The 14077-nt window shown below is 50.2% G+C and overlaps 1 protein-coding gene and 1 pseudogene across 1 annotated transcript in view; one reads left to right on the top strand and one right to left on the bottom strand.

Annotated features, from left to right (window-relative positions):
- Window positions 1-14077, bottom strand: part of DENND4B (DENN domain containing 4B) — a 294054-nt gene that overhangs the window by 230838 nt on the left and 49139 nt on the right. The window lies entirely within an intron of this gene.
- Window positions 1681-1991, top strand: LOC144798784 (large ribosomal subunit protein eL42-like; annotated as a pseudogene).

Genomic DNA, 14077 nt, shown 5'->3' on the forward strand with positions numbered 1-14077 from the left:
TGTTTCAAGAAAGCTATTTAATTAACAGGCAAGCTACTGGGCTTAAAAAATGAATTTTATGAATGTTCTAACTGCCTGTTCTATCATTCTCTGCCGAGGAGCCCTCTCATCGCTTTAAGTAAAATTGTAGTCCTTCTAGGTTGGTGAAATGTCCCGGTTTTTGGCTTTACAATTCTGGTCACCCTATCTATGAGGGTATGGAAGGCTGAGGGGCTCCTCAGCATATGGTGCAGGGAGCCCCATCGTTTTGTGTTAATCAATCCTGTACATCTGTGATACTCAGTCGTGACGCTCCGGCGCCTTCCGAGGGCTCCCTCCTAAGGTTACCAGATAACGCCATGTCATCCCTGATGCTGCTTTCCAGCCCTGGACTTTCCTTCGAACCCCGAATGCATCCTGGAAGCTGCACTCCCTGTGCAATTGGACTGAACTAGCTGGAGTAGCACACCTGAAGCAGTGATCAGTAAAAGGAAAGCCCGGCCTGGATCGAGGCGCCTGTGACGACATGGAGTCACCTGGTGACTTCACCCCACCACATCCTGCGCACATCCTTTCAGACCTACTACATTAAGCAGCTAGATATCCCAGTGTGTCTGTGGTAGACACACCCCTCCCCGGAGACCGTTTTCATCACCCCGGGTAACTCGTGTGTGAGGCCGTCTCAAAGACTCGTTAACCAGCTCGTCAGATCTCTCTTAATAGACCCGCTGCCGAGCCCGCCAGATATCTCCTATCCACCCTGGACGATTCATTTGACCCGCAGTGCCCACGAACGCTCATGTGACACGTCCCTCGCCAGACCCATCACACAGCCGGTCAGATCTCCCTCACCAGACCTATCAAACAGCCTGTCAGGTCACCAGACCCACCACACAGCCTGTCAGATCTCCCTCGCCAGATCCACCGCACAGCCCGTAAGATCCTCACTGCACCCAGTGCCTCTTATTGGAGGCGCCCTGACCTCTCCTGCACATCTCCCAGTGACCTCCCTTTCAACATTCTTCGCACACCCGAGATCTCACCCTTCAATTATGTCCATCGGTTACCTGACGTACATTCCTGTGAGAGCACGTTCCCCAAATCCCAGATATTTCACCGGGTCATGTACGTGTCGTGAGATCTCATCTCACTCGGTGCACTCTGTACACCACCATGCGTTTCTTGGGTGCAAGGGATGGTTAACATGGCCTTTTTTGTGATCTATGTTAATTTATGTAATTGCTATAAACTCATCTTTTAACTTTAACAGGGGCCCAACCCCTTGAAAGAAACTATGGGTGGGGGGAAAATATATATGGGGAAAATCATTAAACATTATAATACGTATGTGAAACATTAATGCATAATTACCCTACCTACCTCCCTCTCAGGCTGGACACATAGATTAAATAAACTGGGCGCTTGATTAAAAAGTGCAAGTCTTCTAATACCAAAAAAATGATAAGCACGTCCAACCATCTGATTTGAAGAACATTATGGTTTCGGTTTGTGACAATCATGTCCACTCTGCCGGTACGCGTGCTCAGAGGCGAATGCTTGTATCCCCTCCAGGGATCTGAGTCCAACCCCTTGGTCATGGGATAGAGGTGTACTCAGCCATTTATCCTCCCGTGGTCGATCTTACGAGGATAACGGAGTTGGGTAACACACACCCGTCAGCTGTCCGCTGCTGCTGGCAAGATGGCGAACGTCCCGACAACTCGCAGGGCATTCTGGAAGAAGGGCAGGGAGCATCAGCCCTACAAAGTAACCAACCTATACAAGAAAAGGGCGGGTTCCCTCTGTGCCCAGGGAAAGGGGTGATACCTTCGTAAGCAGAGCGGGTCAAACAAATCCCATTTTCCAAGGCCAAGACCACGAAAAAGGCTATATTAAGACTGGAGCGCGTGGAGTCCAACTGCAGGTCCCAGAGGGTGCTGGACCTCAAAATATGTAAACACTTTGAACTGGGCAAAGGCAAGAAGAGAAAGGGCCAAGTTAACCAGTTCTAAACTCCATCTTTGTGATCTATGTGCGGGAGCGGCCAGAGACCCATTTGGGATAAATGTGCGCTCTGCAAATAACATGTTTTGCTCTGTTATGTTACATTGTGTCATATGTGTAAACCTGTGGGCAGTAACAATAATAATATCATATTTAATCAGCAATTACTCTAACAGGCTTGCGGCTTCGAAGTCCACAAACTTCGCAGTGCACCGAGAGGGTTCAGTGACTTTGGAATATATATTTGGGCCCTGCCGTGACCCTTAGTAGCCGGGTTCACGGATGGCTGATGCCCTGGCACGGACCACGCGCTCATTCACACGCCCTGGCGCCGGCCCAGTAACCTCACACAAAGATACTCACAGGGTGACCCGCTGGTAAACAACCCGAGCTGCGGAGACTGGCACTGCCAGCTGTCCTCGGTCCCTGGCACAGGAGCCGACGCTCGAGAGCTCGCCTGCTCCAGGAATATCCCGGGAAGCCGAGCAGGACATTCCAGCGCGGCCCGCACCACTGGACAGCAGGGGATGGATGTGTGGGGAGGAGGGCCGGTGAGCACTGTGGCAGAAACTAGCGCTCCTCCGGGGCACAAGGAGGCACACAGCACTATAAAACTACCGACTACCACAATCAGGCGCCTTCAGTCAACTGTTAAACTCGTCAAGTAGTGCAACAGACTGCCCTGCTGCTGGGGAGGGAGGGGGAGGGGGAGGGGGAGGCACTGGTACATGGTATTGTGCACATACTTGTGCAACAGACTGCCCTGCTGCTGGGGGGGGGGGGGGTCACTGATACATGGTATTGTGCACATACTAGTGCAACAGACTGCCCTGCTGCTGGGAGGGGGGCACTGGTACATGGTATTGTGCACATACTAGTGCAACAGACTGCCCTGCTGCTGGGGGGGGGGGGGCACTGGTACATGGTATTGTGCACATACTAGTGCAACAGACTGCCCTGCTGCTGGGGGGGTGGGGGGCACTGGTACATGGTATTGTGCACATACTAGTGCAACAGACTGCCCTGCTGCTAGGGGGAGCACTGGTACATGGTATTGTGCACATACTAGTGCAACAGACTGCCCTGCTGCGGGGGGGGGGGTCACTGGTACATGGTATTGTGCACATACTAGTGCAACAGACTGCCCTGCTGCTAGGGGGGCACTGGTACATGGTATTGTGCACATACTAGTGCAACAGACTGCCCTGCTGCTGGGGGGGTCACTGGTACATGGTATTGTGCACATACTAGTGCAACAGACTGCCCTGCCGCTGGGGGGGGGGGGGTTACTGGTACATGGTATTGTGCACATACTAGTGCAATAGACTGCAATGCTGCTGGGCAGGGTTGGGGTTCACAGGTACGTGATAGTGTGCACTTACTCGTGCATTGGATGGCAGTGCTGCTGGACAGGATTGGGGGCTCACTGGTATTTTGGAGTGTGCACATAGTGAAATAGACTGCGAGGCAGGGTTGGGGGTTCACCGGTACATGGGTGTGCGCACATAGTACTACAATAGACTATAGTGCTTCGGGTATGGTTGGAGGTTCACTAGCAAACTTGTGTGCACATACTAGTGGAATAGTCTGCAGCTCTGCGGGGCCGGACTGGGGTTCATTGAAACATCAGTATGTGAAAATTCTAGTGCAAGAGACGAAGTGCTGCCGGTCAAGGCTGGAGTTCATTGGTACATCGGTGTGTGCACATACTAGTGAAATAGTCTGCCCTGCTGCTGGGCAGGATTGGGGTTCACTGGTACATGGTAAAGTGCCCATACTAGTGCAAGAGAATGCAGTGCTGCGTGGGAGTACTGGGGTTCACTGGTGCATGGGTGTGTGCACATAGTAGTGCAATAGAATACGGGCAGGGCTAGGGGTTCATTGGTACATCGATGTGTGCACATACAAGAGCAATAGAATGCAGTGCTTCTGGGCAGGATTGGGGTTCACTGGTACATGGTAGTGTGCACACACTAGTGCAATAGAATGCAGTGTTGCAGGCAGGATTGGGGTTCACTGGTACATCGATGTGTGCAGACAGTAGTGCAATAGACTGCCCTGCTGCGTGGCAGGACTGGGGTTCATTGGTACATCGATGTGTGCAGACAGTAGTGCAATAGACTGCCCTGCTGCGTGGCAGGACTGGGGTTCATTGGTACATCGATGTGTGCAGACAGTAGTGCAATAGACTGCCCTGCTGCGTGGCAGGACTGGGGTTCATTGGTACATCGATGTGTGCAGACAGTAGTGCAATAGACTGCCCTGCTGCGGGGCAGGAATGGGGTTCACTGGTACATGGTAGTGTGCAAACACTAGTGCAACAGACTGTGCTGCTGCGTGGCAGGACTGGGCTTCACTGGTACATCGGTGTGTGCACATAGTAGTGTAATAGACTGCCCTGCTGCGTGGCAGGACTGGGGTACATTGGTACATCGATCTGATCTTATCTTAGGGGGAACTTGTATAGCGCACTGACACCGAGAGGTTTCCAGGCGCTGGCTGAGTGCAGGTGAGATGGAGAGACGAGGGTCTAGCCAGTCTGTGTGAAGAGGTGGGTTTTCAAAAGTTTTCTAAAAGCCAAAAGAGAATTGGCAGATTTAAGAGATAGAGGTAACTGGTTCCAGAGGGTGGGGGCTAGGGAGGCAAATCTCCGACCGCCAGTTTTTTTAAATTTGGTAGCAGGGACAGCTAGCAAGAGGCGATGGGAGGAACGAAGATTACGTGCTGGACAGTAGGGGATGACCAATGATTTGAGAAAGGCAGGGCAGGTCCCGAACACAGCTTTGAAGGTCAGGCAGCCGATCTTAAATGCGGTCCTCTGCTCTACCGGTAACCAGTGAAGTCTGTGAAGCAGAGGTCTCGCAGATTGCCACTTCGGGGTTTTATAGGCCAGCCTTGCCGCTTGGTTCAGTACAATCTGGAGCCTACTAAGGAGGAATTTAGGTAGGCCTTAGTACAGGGAGTTTGAAAAATCCAAGCGGGAGAGCACCAGGGCGATCAGGACTTGTATCAGGGCCTCTGGTGTCAGGAGACGGGAGACTTTCCTGATCTTTCTGAGCTGGAACATACATGAGGACACAACCGCACCGATCTGGGGCTTAAGAGAAAGGTCCGAGTCAATTATGACCCCGAGGCTCTTTGCTGACTTAGGAACCAGGACGAGGAACCAAGCTCAGTTGGCCAGAACTGTGGGCCCCAGTGAGTAAGACTGTTTCCTGGGAGGATTAACTCAGTCTTCCCCGGGTTCAATTTGAGCTGATGGGAGTTCATCCAATGTTGGATGTGTAGCATCACTGCTTGACAGTCGAGGGGTGCATTGGGGGTGTTAAGCGGAAAAATGATTTGCAGATCTTCTGCATAGTTGAATACGGTGATATTCCACCTCTTCAAGGAAAAGATAAGCGGCTGAAGATAGAGATTAAAAAGCAGAGGGGACAGGGAAGATCCCTGAGGCACTCCGCAGATAGATGGGACCTGTGCGGCTGTGAAGGGACCGAGCCGGACCGCCTGCATTCTACCCGACAAGAAGGATTTGAGCCCGGCAGAGGCCAGGCCTCGGATGCCAGCTTGCTCGGCACGGTGGATAAGGATGTTGTGGTCCACCGTGTCGAACGCAGCCGACAGATCCAACAGGACAAGCACCTGTGATGTCCCTTTATCGGCGTTGGCCCTGAGAGTATCCATAACTGCCAGGATCACAGCCTCGGTGGAATGGGCTGGTCTGAACCCAGCCTGGTTGGGTTAGAGGAAGTTAGAGCGCTCGATGAATTCAGATAAGCAGCTCGTAACATGTGCCTCCAGGAGTTTGGATAGGTAGGGCAAGAGAGAGATAGGCCGATAGTTGGCAAGGTCGTCCGGGTCAGCTTCAGGCTTCTTTAGTAGGGGCACAAGGACAGCCTCCTTGAAGGAATTAGGTACTGCTCCCGTCTCCAATGAGGCATTTAATAAGGGCAAGATGCAGTCCGGCATAGACAGGCAGATGTCGCGAAAGACAGAGGGAGGGCAACAATCAGTGGGTGAGCCCGATTTGACTCGAACAGCAAGTTTGGCCAAAGTGCTTGGGTCGAGGGCAGGGAAGGAGAGCAGGGAGAGCGAGTTTTCAGGGGGGGGGGGGAGCTGGCATCTCATCAGGGAGGACAGAAGGAATCGTGTTCTTGATCTTGGCAATTTTTTCGATAAAGAAATTATTTAATGCATTGCAAGATTCCTGCGTCGGGTTCTGAGACGGAAGAGTCCTAGCATCAGACGTAAGCTCCCTCATGATCGAAAAGATCTCCTGGGATTTGTTATGAGCAGTGAGGATCTTATCCGAGATATGAAGAGCTTTAGCTGCAATGATAGCATCTTTATATTTTTTTCTCGCAGCAATATATAGCTCTCTGTCGATGGACAGATAATTACGTCTCCACCTACGCTCCGTTTGGCACAGTTCGAGTTGCTGAGCTTTTAGGGTGGGGTTGAACCACTTGTGGGACTTACTGTGCCGAGAACGGGAAAAGCTGGAGAGAGGGGCAAAGCGATCACTGGCTTTAATGATCCAGCCAGTGAGATCTTCCTCCAGAGTGTGGACAGTCGCAGTTTTAGATAGCGAGGGACGAGTCTCAGCCAAGAATGAGAGGAATGCCTGAGAATCAAGAGTGTTCCATTTCCGGGCAGTCCCGCCAGCCATTGGAGGGACCTTACTACAACCTCGGACTGTGATCGCTGTGTCGATCAAGTAATGGTCGGACCAAATACAGGGGGTGATCACAGGAAGGGAGAGAATGAGGTTATGAATCCAGATGTGGTCTAAGATATGACCCCTGGTGTGAGTGGGGGAGGTGACATGTTGGTTCATATTGAAGCTAGTGAGGACTTCAAATAGCTCGGCCGCGTGAGGGCCAGCTTCCTTGTCATTATACCAGTAGTTGAAGTCGCCGAAAATGGCGACTCGAGCAGATGACGTAAGTAGGTTGGCTAGCTGTTCACTGAGGGCAGCGGGGAACAAAGGCATAGGGTAGGGAGGGCGATAGAGGATGATGATGGTGAGAGCACCCTCACCGGTCTCTAGCTTGATGATGAGATTGTCCACGTCAGTGAGAGTGAAAGAGGACGTGGAAGTAAATTTAAGCTCCTTGCGGATGACAGCTGCCACCCCGCCGCCGGCACGCCCAGAAGGTCGATTCGAATTGAGCAGATAGTAGTCGGAGGGGCAGAGCAGCTAAGATGTCGGGGAGAGAGTCATCATTCAGCCAGGTCTCGGTAAGTAGGAGAATATCAGGTCTTTCATCGGTAAGGAGGAGGAAGAGATCAATCTGGTGCTTGACCAATGAGCGTGTATTTAGGTATATGTCACCTTATGGGTGTACAAGGAGAGAATGAGCCCAGACTGAAGTGATGCTTCAACTCGGTTTATTTAGGAAACAAGGTCTCTGGACAATCATAAGGCAACATAAATCCGTAGTGTTGTAAGGACCGTCTTCAAAAGGGCGGGACGTCTCTCCCAAGGACTGGTGCAGTCTTCTTCCGGACCTTCTCTCGCTCACAAGCCCCAAAACAAAGGAAAAACAGGTGGCTGTTAGTTCACAGCTTAACGGTTTGTACAACGTCAGGGAGGGGAGTGAGGGCAACACGCGTGAAGAAAGAAACGGATACCGACACCAAAGAGAGCCGGCCGTAAAGGGTGAAGGTGACAAGCTCAAGAGGCCCCGTGCCCGGTCCGACCTCCCTCCTCCCGCTGCTGCCCCTTCCCTGCTCGCTTAAAGGGTAACAGGTTACGCAAGCGTTCACGTACCTGGTGTAGCCACGCGTCTTCCTGCGCGTGGCTGGGCGATACGTGGGAACGGTGGCCTCCAGGCTTCTCCTGCGTCCCGGCTCCTACTTCGTCCCCTTGGTCAGGAAGTCGAGCGTTGGCTTCTGCGTAGTCTTCCTGCTTCTGCTCTTCGTTGCCTCGACTCGTTCCCGTCGTCCTGTCACCTCGGTGGTTGGATTCTCTACGGGACCTCGATTCCTCAGCGCTCCGCACCATCCACACCTCGGCGTCTTCCTGGTTTGCCTTTTCACGTCCCCAGCCGCACTTCGATTGGCTCGACGGCATCCACGTCATAGGGGGGAAGTCCTCCACAAAGGAATCCCGGTCGTCCTTAAAGGGCCCAGACCTCTCCTGCAAGCGAGAGGTAGAGTCCGTTACGGGGCACGATTGTACCCCGTGACAGTATAGAACCCGGATGCGTGTTTCGAGTATTCTGGGATCGGATAGCTGATCAGTGCAAGGGGGGGGAAGGGGTGCATACCGTGCAATACCAAGGGCCGAGATAGTATCCAATGTCCGTGGAGGTAATGCGACAGATACACACTCCAAATCCCTAAGTACATGGGAGGAGTAAACACAGGGGGAGGTGGCCTCCAGCGCCTCCTTAGCGCGGACGGGCGCAGACGGGCAGGACTCTGGCACGACTCCAGCGCAGGTCCGGCGCGTACGCTGCGCGGATGCATGACCGTCCCCTTTTATGCGCGACTAGAGCGCAGGGGATTGGACACACACCCAATATGGCCGCCGCTTGTCTATACCTGGGACCAACTCCACAGCGTCAATACTCGGCTGGGAGTGGCCCAGGGCAATAAGGAAGAGGGGCAATGGGGTCAGCAGAGAGAGTTTATTAAATCAAGCTGATGGGGAGTTGTAGCAGCAAATTTTAAAAAACGCAGATTTTCGATTTTTTAAAAGTTCCAAATACAGTTAAAAAACACAGCAGCACAACTCCCGGCTTCCGCCTCAGAAGGGACACAAATAGCACTCAATCAATGTGTGCACATAGTAGTGTAATAGACTGCCCTGCTGCGGGGCAGGACTGGGGTTCACTGGTACATCGATTGGGGGCACATAGTAGTGTAATAGACTGCCCTGCTGCGGGGCAGGACTGGGGTTCACTGGTACATCAGTGTGTGCAGACAGTAGTGCAATAGACTGCCCTGCTGCGTGGCATGACTGGGGTTCATTGGTACATCGATGTGTGCACATAGTAGTGTAATAGACTGCCCTGCTGCGGGGCAGGACTGGGGTTCACTGGTACATGGTAGTGTGCAAACACTAGTGCAACAGACTGTGCTGCTGCGTGGCAGGACTGGGCTTCACTGGTACATCGGTGTGTGCAGACAGTAGTGCAATAGACTGCCCTGCTGCGTGGCAGGACTGGGCTTCACTGGTACATCGGTGTGTGCAGACAGAAGTGCAATAGACTGCCCTGCTGCGTGGCAGGACTGGGGTTCATTGGTACATGGTAGTGTGCAAACACTAGTGCAACAGACTGCGCTGCTGCGTGGCAGGACTGGGCTTCACTGGTACATCGGTTTGTACAGACAGAAGTGCAATAAACTGCACTGCAACTGGGCAGGGTTGGGGTACACTGGTACATGGTAGTGTGTACATACTAGTGCAATAGAATGCAGTGCTGCGTGGCAGGACTGGGCTTCACTGGTACATCGGTGTGTACAGACAGTAGTGCAATAGACTGCCCTGCTGCGTGGCAGGACTGGGCTTCACTGGTACATCGGTGTGTGCAGACAGAAGTGCAATAGACTGCCCTGGTGCGTGGCAGGACTGGGGTTCATTGGTACATGGTAGTGTGCAGACACTAGTGCAACAGACTGCGCTGCTGCGTGGCAGGACTGGGCTTCACTGGTACATCGGTTTGTACAGACAGAAGTGCAATAGACTGCACTGCAACTGGGCAGGGTTGGGGTACACTGGTACAAGGTAGTGTGTACATACTAGTGCAATAGAATGCAGTGCTGCGTGGCAGGACTGGGCTTCACTGGTACATCGGTGTGTACAGACAGAAGAGCAATAGACTGCACTGCAACTGGGCTGGGTTGGGGTACACTGGTACATGGTAGTGTGCACATACTAGTGCAATAGAATGCAGTGCTGCGTGGCAGGACTGGGCTTCACTGGTACATCGGTGTGTACAGACAGTAGTGCAATAGACTGCCCTGCTGCGGGGCAGAACTGGGGTTCATTGGTACATTGGTGTGTGCACATAGTAGTGCAATAGGCTACAGTGCTTCGGGCAGGATTGGAGGTTCACTGGTACACTGGTGGGTGCAACTACTATTGCTTTAGTCTGCAGTGCTGCGGGGCAGGACTGGGTTTCTTTGGTACATCGGTGTGTGCACATAGTGCAACAGACGGCAGTGCTACGCTCACTGGGGTTCATCCGACTTACAATTGAATAGGCTGTGTCCTGCTTCCACACGAAGGGCTGCATACCTCCTGTAGTTAATCTAGAGCCACGACTAGGAAGGCAGGAAACCGGTGCACTTTAAAAGGAAACCTCTAGAAGCTTTTCCCACTACAAAGGAAGACTCTGGTATAAATATGACCCCAAATACCAAATCTTCAGTACACTTCTGGACCCGAGGTGATTCTGCCAGGAAAACTGCTGTGCTGTTAAATGGACTGCCACTCTGCTGAACTACTGCCTGCGTTAGAGGGATTGGACCTGACCCTCGGACTTCCAGAGTGGCTCAAAGGACTAGCCTGCTGGCCTCCTGTTCAGATCCACTGCGATATAACAGGCTCCCAACCACCTGAACCAGCACCCAGAACCAGCTGGAGCAAGCCCCCTGACCTTCAAGTGGTGCCCTGCAGGTTCTGGACATTTGGTGTGGCCTCAGTGGAGCTGAAAATAATTTTTGTCTTGATTTAATTTTAACATTTTGCTCTATTTTTCTGAATTTGTGTGGGATTTTTCTTGTGTGTTGTTTTCACTTTATTACTGTTTGGCGTGCTATGTAAATACTTTACACATTACCTCCAAGTTAAGCCTAACTGCTCTATGCCAAGCTACCAGAAGGTTGAGCACAGGTTAATTTAGGATTTGGTTGTGCCTCACCACGACAAGGATTGTGGTTGCAGCTTGAGTAGGGCTTCACCACCTCAACCAGTAACCCAATCTCTCAGTTTAACATTCTATTACTTCACAATCAACATTTCCGACACCCACTCAAACATACAGGCAAGGCACGAGGCAGGGGTACATAAGGATAGATGTCGTCCACCCACTAATAGATGTCGTCCACCCACTATTTCTGGAGCATCTCACCTAGATGTAAATGCAGTGAAGGGGAAACAAAGGCACATAACTTCTTATTACTCCACAAGTACTTAAGAGAGGCATTGTTTTGGCTTTGTTTAGTCTCTATATATAAGAGATAGTATGCACTGTAAGAATGTCTGATATGTTGGTCTGACCCAGTATTTACACAAATAATTTAAATACCACTATTTTGTTTTATTTCTTTTATACCGCACTTCACCCAATGCTAGGTGTCGGAGTGCTTCACATCGCATGTACACATTATACATGGACAATAAATCATATAAGTGTGCAAATCAATGTACAGGAGGTGTTACATAAGAGTGAGGGTAACAAGGTGTAGGAGTCACATCTTCATAGCTCACTGTGCTATAGTAGTAGGATGACAATTTATGAACTGCAAGTAACAAAAGCATATCTGTGTTAAACGCAGTAACCCACTTACCTATCTACATTAAACAAAAAATATGTCATCTACATGTTACACGATGGGCTTAGAAGGAGACACATTAAACCTCTATGCTACTTTGATTCAGAACTGGTACTAGGCAAAACACAAATCTCTCTAGCAAACGTGGTCATCTCCAGAGTTAACTTCTTATTATTACTCGCTGAGATTTACTGGGCACACAAAGATCTCTGCAGCAGGGGCCTTGACCCCTTAAGATATTTTAAAATGCAGACTTTGCAACCAACTGAGTAGAACAGATTCACTGTCACGTTTCTCCTTGTTGTCAATTTCTAAGTGGCAGCGCTTTTAAAATATATATAGATATATATACATTTATAGGTTGAGACCTAGATTTTGCGTCGAGGTTGCATCACTTTTTGGGTTAACTCTCGAAATGTGGTTAAATGTACAGACCTGCTAAACATACGTGTGAGGTCTTAAGATCTGTTGTCAATTCCTGTGAGGATATGGGTTGTGATGCAACTTCCAGTTCACACACCATGATGTCACTTGCATACTTGCCTAACTTGGTTAGTTCCCCACGTCTTGGTTTATTTATTAGGACTTGTGCCCTGTATACAGGCATGGAGAGACACAGGATACTACAAAAAGTGCGACAAAAGAACCTTGTGGTGACAAGAGCAAAATTGAGAGATAGAGGAAAGAGAGAGGTGGAGATTCACACCACAGCGAAGTTAGGAAAATGGAAGTGATTAAATGGGAGAGAGCTTAAAATAAGGAGGGGACTGAGATGACAGTGACAACATAAAAGACTATAGAGACTCTATACATTACAGTCGTCGTGGCAGAGGGTGGGTACTGTGTGCATTCTAGGCATTACAGTGGCCATGGCAAAAGATGACCTCCTTTGATAAAATGTGAAACTTAAATGCTCTTTAGAGGCATTAACACAAGGTAGCCCATAGTGGCATTTTGAGGGCATTCCCAGTGTTATGCCATCCCGGCCCTTAAGTGACACTCCTGGCATATTGTTGGCATTCTAGGTACTATCATGGCGCTGGTTTAAGATGGACCCTCACTGCATATTGTGGGTATCGGAGGCTTCAATCCGAGCATTCCTGGAAAATCGTCAACTTTCTTTGCATTATGGAAGTTCTGAGAGGCACAGTAGTGTCACCGCGAGCAGAAGGTGGGCGCTCGTAGCCTCTGAAAGGCATCTTGACGTAAAGGAGCCATCTATCCCAGCTCTGTCGATGACAAACATATGATGGGTATGCATGACTTGTGCCAGTTAAACATGGACACCTGAGGTACATTCTGTCCATGCGCTGCAGCAACCCATGCAAGTAATTGATGTGAATGGTAGGCAGGTATTTGGAGACCAAATGAATGCATTTCCTACAAATGGACAAAACTGTTGTTTGGACAGCAAAGCAACTCATAACCAAGAGATGGAAGTCCCATCTCTCGCCCCCCGCAATTGCTAAGCGACGATCCCTACTGAATTAGGCTAGGGTGGAGGGGATGGCACTCCAAAGGGAAGATCTCCTTGGCTTGCGCAAACTCCCCATAGCACGTCAATGGGATGCTATGGTACTGAAGCTCCAGGAGATGGTCACTGGCGCAGGGGGCTCGTGCAAGTTGATGGAGGCTGGCATGCAAGACTCGTCTCTGGCCCCTACATAGACTGAAGAGCACTGATTTCCAAGCGTTTTGAATCCAGTTCCTGTCACTGGATTTGACAAATCCTAGTCCTCTTCTCCCATCCCACCCACCCACCCCCGGGTTCAACTAAGCGCAGAAACGGGTCACAGGCGACTCCCCACACCCCTCGTTATCTTATGTTGTCCTCAGTATGTTGTATCCTATGTTGACGCATAACGCACCATGTTCTAGCTGTGTTCATATACTCTAGCGATGCGGTCTTTGGGTCTAGATACCCTCTTCTATCCCGGGTCGTGGTCCTTGGACTCTTGCAATGGACTACCACATACCTCAACAGACATACATTGATTGATTTCGTATTTGTACATGTTCTACTGACTAACACTGTCGCATACACACTGTACGTTGTCGGGATCTTTTCCTAAAATTGTGCAAAATGCAAAAAATGTTAATAAAAAGATTTTTTTTTAAAAACTGATGTTTGGAGACAAAAAAAGATTGTTCTTCCAAATATATAAAAAGCTAATTCCAATTCCTGGCACCGGTACCAAAGACGTCGTCGTGCAGGTGGAAACTGAATTATTCTGCAACCGCATCATGAATGCCCCAACAGGCAGGCATCTCCGACTTGGCTGATTGACAAAATCACGAGTTTGATTTGTAGCTGTTTAACAAGATCCGCCACTGGTACCCTAGCAAAGTGCTGTGGGAAGCATATATACCCATTTCAGCTGAAATTCCATATTTCTAAGTGTAAGTTGTTGATTTGCGCCTAAAAATCGAGCCCCAGTGAATTCACTGGGGCCCTAACTAAATGTCTTTACATGTGCCTGAAAGCAAGTCCCATGGAAGTAATCATTACCCTAGCAAGGCGCTTTTGTCAGTGCCTGAAAACGAATCCGACAGAAATCCTTGATGCTGTAGTAAAATGAGTTGAAAA

The sequence above is a fragment of the Lissotriton helveticus genome, chromosome 12 (assembly GCF_964261635.1).
Source record: "Lissotriton helveticus chromosome 12, aLisHel1.1, whole genome shotgun sequence".
Lineage (NCBI taxonomy): Eukaryota > Metazoa > Chordata > Amphibia > Caudata > Salamandridae > Lissotriton > Lissotriton helveticus.